This window comes from Procambarus clarkii, chromosome 89, assembly GCF_040958095.1.
Source record: "Procambarus clarkii isolate CNS0578487 chromosome 89, FALCON_Pclarkii_2.0, whole genome shotgun sequence".
NCBI lineage: Eukaryota > Metazoa > Arthropoda > Malacostraca > Decapoda > Cambaridae > Procambarus > Procambarus clarkii.
Window position 1 is genome coordinate 9,688,999 of NC_091238.1, and position 6,192 is coordinate 9,695,190.

General features: G+C 53.2%; 1 protein-coding gene across 1 annotated transcript in view; it reads left to right on the plus strand.

Moving 5' to 3' along the window:
• Positions 1-289: 289 nt before the first annotated feature.
• The window catches only part of LOC123773407 (mucin-2), a 65,015-nt gene continuing 59,112 nt past the window's right edge, over positions 290-6,192 (plus strand). The window contains exon 1 of the mRNA XM_069317951.1: positions 290-1,642. The gene's annotated coding sequence lies outside the window, so the exon portion shown is untranslated. The remainder of the gene's footprint in view (positions 1,643-6,192) is intronic.

The following is a 6,192-nucleotide window of genomic DNA, read 5'->3' on the forward strand; positions in this document are numbered from 1 at the left end:
AGGAGGAGAAGCAGGAGGAGGAGGAGGAGAAGCAGGAGGAGGAGAAGCAGGAGGAGGAGGAGGAGAAGCAGGAGGAGGAGAAGCAGGAGAAGCAGCAGGAGGAGAAGCAGGAGGAGGAGGAGGAGAAGCAGGAGGAGGAGGAGGAGGAGAAGCAGGAGAAGCAGGAGGAGGAGGAGGAAAAGGATGAGGAAGGGAGGAAGAGAGGAAACCTGAGGAGTTAAGTGTGAGAGTGGGTGGGTGGGTGGTGGTGTGGGGCCAGAGTGGTGCTCGAGTACACAGACGGGGGTGGAGGGCGGTGATGGCAGTCTAGCAGGGGCCACGAGTGCGGCGAGGTGCTCCACTCTGCCTGCTCCCTCACTCACTCACTCACGCAATCACTCACTCACTCGCGGAGACACCAGTCGAGTGTGTCCCCCCCCCCCCACACTAGCCGTCCTGCCCCGTGCAGATGATTTCAATGCCACGAAGCAAGGTATCCTGAGACGTCTTCCTCACGCTTCTGGCCCCAGAGCGCTGCCCTGAGACGTCTTCCTCACGCTGCGGGTCTCAGAGCGCTGCCCTGAGACGTCTTCCTCACGCTGCGGGTCTCAGAGCGCTGCCCTCAGACGTCTTCCTCACGCTGCAGGCCTCAGAGCGCTGCCCTCAGACGTCTTCCTCACGCTCTGTGTCCCAGAGTGCTGCCCTGAGACGTCTTCCTCACGCTGCGGGCCCCAGAGCGCTGCCCTGAGACGTCTTCCTCACGCTGCGGGCCCCAGAGCGCTTCCCTGAGACGTCTTCCTCACGCTGCGGGCCCCAGATCGCTGCCCTAAGACGTCTTCCTCACGCTGCGGGCCCCAGAGCGCTGCCCTGAGACGTCTTCCTCACGCTGCGGGCCCCAGATCGCTGCCCTCAGACGTCTTCCTCACGCTGCGGGCCCCAGATCGCTGCCCTCAGACGTCTTCCTCACGCTCTGTGCCCCAGAGTGCTGCCCTGAGACGTCTTCCTCACGCTGCGGGCCTCAGAGCGCTGCCCTGAGACGTCTTCCTCACGCTGCGGGCCTCAGAGCGCTGCCCTCAGACGTCTTCCTCACGCTGCGGGCCTCAGAGCGCTGCCCTCAGACGTCTTCCTCACGCTTTGGGCCTCAGAACATTCTCCTGAGACATTCTCCTCACAGTGCAGGTCTCAGAACATTCCCCTGAGACATTCTCCTCGCAGTGCAGGTCTCAGAACATTCCCCTGAGACATTCTCCTCGCAGTGCAGGTCTCAGAACATTCCCCTGAGACATTCTCCTCACGGAGCCGGTCTCAGAACATTCCCCTGAGACATTCTCCTCACGGAGCCGGTCTCAGAGCACTAACAACCAGATAACAAGAGGCTGAAGATGGACCTGGGAAAATAATTTCTCACCGCGGCGACCGCAGACACTTACGCGCGCGCGCGAAATGCTACGCTAAGTGAAATCGACTCCAATAGAGTGGAGTTATTTCTGCGGCCCCGCGGAAAGCCGCACAAGAGGGGGACAGTTTACGGATACCGTGGGTGAGGCGGGGAGCGGGGAATTCCTGGTGGGTGAGGATACCCGCGGCGGGCAGCGGCGACGGGCAGCAGGAGCGGAGAGAGTGGGCAGGTCTCCTGGTGACCTTCCTCGCCCTTCACGTCAAGGTCAGTGCTGGTGAACCTACTTGCGGTCTTCTCTATTGTTTCACAGTGTGATGTGTTGGAACTTGCTGTATATATATACTGTCTTATTGTGTATTGTTTCAGGGTAATACACACATGCATACACACATACACACACACACACCAGAAACCTAAACCCACACACAAGGTCGCGATCACGCTAGGTCAAGATTAACACAGTCACAGTGAACAAACACTAACAGTTCATCATGAACAAAAGGGCGTGGATGGAGACTATGGTCTGAGCCGTAGGGACGAGGCGCCACGAGCCACGAGGACTAAATAGGTGGAATGACCCCAGGAGAGGAGGCAGTCGTGTCCCGCGCTGTGCTGTGGGTCAACACTAGGGGTCACAACTACCAATTACGCCCTTGCAATATGACCCCGGAGACAAAAACGCCGGGTCCAACAGCTGCAGCTCGCAATACATACACACATACACACACACGCACACACGTGGGGCGCGCGCGCACGGTGTTATTCTTTACAAACCAAGGAAGACATACACTATGCTATTCAATACAGAACCTGCTATACATACACACACACATAGCTGGACGGCCGAGCGGACGGCACGCTGGACACGTGATTCTGTGGTCCCGGCTTCGATCCCGGGTGCCGGCGAGAAACGATGGGCAGAGTTTCTTTCACCCTATGCCCCTGTTACCTAGCATTAAATAGGTACTTGGGAGTTAGTCAGCTGTCACGGGCTGCTTCCTGGCGTGTGTGTGTGGTGTGGAAAAAAAATAGTAGTAGTAGAAACAGTTGATTGACAGTTGAGAGGCGGGCCGAAAGAGCAGAGCTCAACCCCCGCAAGCACAACTAGGTGAATACACACACACACACACACACACACACACACACACACACACACACACACACACACACACACACACACGGTTGAGAGGCAGGACTAAAGAGCCGAAGCTCAACCTTCGCAAGGACAACTGCGTGTGTACTAGATGAACACACACACACACTCCCACTACACCCCCCCCCCCTTTTCACAGGCAATACACAAAGCGTGTTAGAAAACATAAATGAGAGACCAAACAGGACATTACAGCTCATGAGCTCAGAGTGTAGGCATCCCCAGGCATCCCCAGGCGCTGGCTACCACACCGTCATGGCTGGAAATATACTCACACGCGGGTGTACACACACACTCTCGCTCACAACGCGCACGCGCACACACACACACACTAGTAGCTTCAGTAGTAACTTCGTCGTAGCTTCACTAGTTAGCTTCTAGCTCGTAGCTTCGTCAGTAGCTTCAAAGCGTTATATGACAAAGAGTGCTGGGTAGACGGGACACCACGAGCGTAGCTCTCATCCTGTAACTACACTTAGGTAATTACACACGCGCACACACACACACACACACACACACACACACACACACACTAACACACACACACACACACACACGGGGACTATTCTCTGTCTTTTCTTCCATTTGGCTGTCACTCACCGTGCACCTAGTGTGTGTGTGTGTGTGTGTGTGTGTGTGTGTGTGTGTGTGTGTGTGTGTGTGAGTGAGTGAGAGGCTCCGTGCCGCAGCGTGTCCCTCAGAGTGTCAGTCAACCCGCGCCAGGGAACTCAAATAATAACCTGGGCCCCGCCTTAAGGACTCCTCCGCTCTGGTTGTTCCTCTCCCGTCTCTGTCCTCCTCTAGTGTCTTTGTTGTGTGTCTTTGTTGTCCCTCTTCCTCCTGTGCTTGCTTCAGCTCTCCTGAGTGTTTGTTTACTCGTCCAGGAATGTGATAAAGTTGGTTTTCCAATTTGGTGAATGTTCCTAGTTGGTGGTGAGGGCGCCGTGGGACCTTGACCCCCGGGGTCACCTGAGGGAGGCTGGGGTCCACCCGAGGGAGGCTGGGGTCCACCTGAGGGAGGCTGGGGTCCACCTGAGGGAGGCTGGGGTCCACCTGAGGGAGGCTGGGGTCCAGGTACTCAGGGAGGCAATTACCAGGGGAGAGCGCCAAGCCATCACCACTATATAGCACTGGGAAGGGGTCAGGATAAGGATTTGGGATGGGACGGGGGAAGGAATGGTGCCCAACCACTTGGACGGTCGGGGATTGAACGCCGACCTGCATGAAGCGAGACCGTCGCTCTACGGTCCAGCCGAAGTAGTTGGGCACTGAGCAATCGTGTAGGGTAACGCCCTCCCTCTTTACCCATTTGTCCTGCCCTTCTCCCCCATTGGACACTCTGGTGCCAATTTGTCCACACGCGTCCCATTTAATGGGTCCCAGTAGCACAGCCGGGTTCGTTCTCGACTCACAATCGAGAATGCCGGGTTCGAATCCCGGGCGGGACAGAAATGATTAGGCGCGTTTCGTATCACCTAATGCTCCTGTTCACCTAGCAGTAAGTAGGTACTCAGGAGTTAGTCAGCTTGTTGTTGGGGGGGGGGGGGTAGCAGCCTGGGCGGGGCCAGTGATTCTACCTGGAGGGTGGGGGGGGGGCTCGATATAAGCCTAACGTGTGTGAATACACTCTGGCTTCCTGTCCCCGTCACAGTCAATTATGGTTAAAATTATTTGACCCCATTCTTATCGCATTAGACCCCCCTCCCTCCCCCCCATTAGACCCCTCCCTCCCCCCCCCCCCTCCCCATACTGGAATACTGTGATTCTGTAAACCAAGTTAAAGGGTTTTAAGTAAACCCATATTTTTTTCTACTTTATGAAAAATACAAGTGGCACTTAAGTACCGACACTTCTTAAAGAATGGCACTTGAGCCGGCCCTCGACGGTTAGGCGGGGTCCAAGAACTAAAACCTCAATGTTGCAAAGTTCAAATAGTAAATAGACGCACACAAAAATATATATATACACACACACACACACACACACACACACACACACACACACACACACACACACACACACACACACACACACACACACCTCGTTGGCCCCATCACCTGCCCCACACACCCCCACCCCCCCCCCCCCCCCCTACCCCACCATCGCCCCCATCACTGTAACCATTTTCACCGTAACCAAATGTTTGTGACGGAATACATATCTGAACATGCGTTTTGCATGTCAATATTTTTATTATTATTACTAATACATTAGGTACATCTTCATTTGTGCAGCTGCCCTAGACTATATGAAGGGGAGTACAGTGTGTCAAAAGCTAGCTAAGTGGTGCTCAAAACTCCCCATCACACAGGATGGTCAGTCATATAGAGGCATGTGATCAGTAGCCTGCACTGGCAAATTTTGGGTATACTGTGAGGATATCTTCAAGAACACGAGAGTGAATAAAGTAATTGCAAAGTTCCAGGTACCTCATGCCAACTGGTCTGAAAGGTCTAATAACTGGGCATTCAGTGATGTAGTGCGGGAGATCATGCCGTAGTTCCTGCTCACAGAGTTTGCACCTGGAGTGCTCAGGATTGGGAGACCCGTCACCTGCAGCCACAGGTAACGGTAACCCAACCTGATCCTGGCAATATTTGATTATAAATACTGTATATATATAACATATGATAAATCTACGGACTCGTAGCAGAATATTTCATATCTGCCGACTTCATGAAGTAGGGGAGCATAGGGGCCACTTCCCCCTTCAATGGTGACATGGGGGCTGACCTCCCCCCCTCCCCCGAACACTCCCCCACACCATAATCGGTAATTAGGCAAAATTTAATGACTCCAATTGTCTGCATCTAAAACTTTGGACAGACATTTTGTTTTATAGATATAGATTGTATTACATCGTATTACTCTCTGTCTTTGTCTCTCTCTCTCTCTATCTCTGTCTCTGTCTCTCTCTCTCTCTCTCTCTCTCTCTCTCTCTCTCTCTCTCTCTCTCTCTCTCTCTCTCTCTCTCTCTCTCTCTCTCTCTCTCTCTGTCTATCTCTGTCTCTGTCTCTGTCTCTCTCTCTCTCTCTCTCTCTCTCTCTCTCTCTCTCTCTCTCTCTCTCTCTCTCTCTCTCTCTCTCTCTCTCTCTCTCTCTCTCTCTCTCTCTCTCATCGAATGTTCTTATATGTATTTTTCATGTTGTGGCGCCACGTTGTGATTGCATACTCTAGGACTAGTCTCACGTTTGTGGTGTACAGTGATCCGAATGCCTCACAATTTAGGTCTCTGAATGATGTTTTATCGTTTGCCAGCGATATAAATTATCCTATTTATATGTGGCTCGGAAGTCTGCCTTGGTGATACATCTACACCCAGTAGTTATTCTCAGGTCGTTACAAGCAGGTAGTTCACTTCAGCGTGTACCGTCCTTACGGCCTCCAGCACCTGTTCCCGTTTCCACCACCTTGCACTTGCTGGTGTTGGAATCCCGTAGCCACTTCTCGGATGAACTCTGCAGCTTGTCTAAGACTCTAAGTCACCTTGAAGAATCTGACAACCTTCAACTGACTTGACTCTTCTCATTAATTTTGCATCATCTGCCACCATCCATATGTAGTGTGGGTGTGGGGTGGGTGTACTCACCTAGTTGTACTCATCTAGTTCTGCTTGCAGGGGTTGATCTTCGGCTCTTTGGTCCCGCCTCTCAACCGTCAA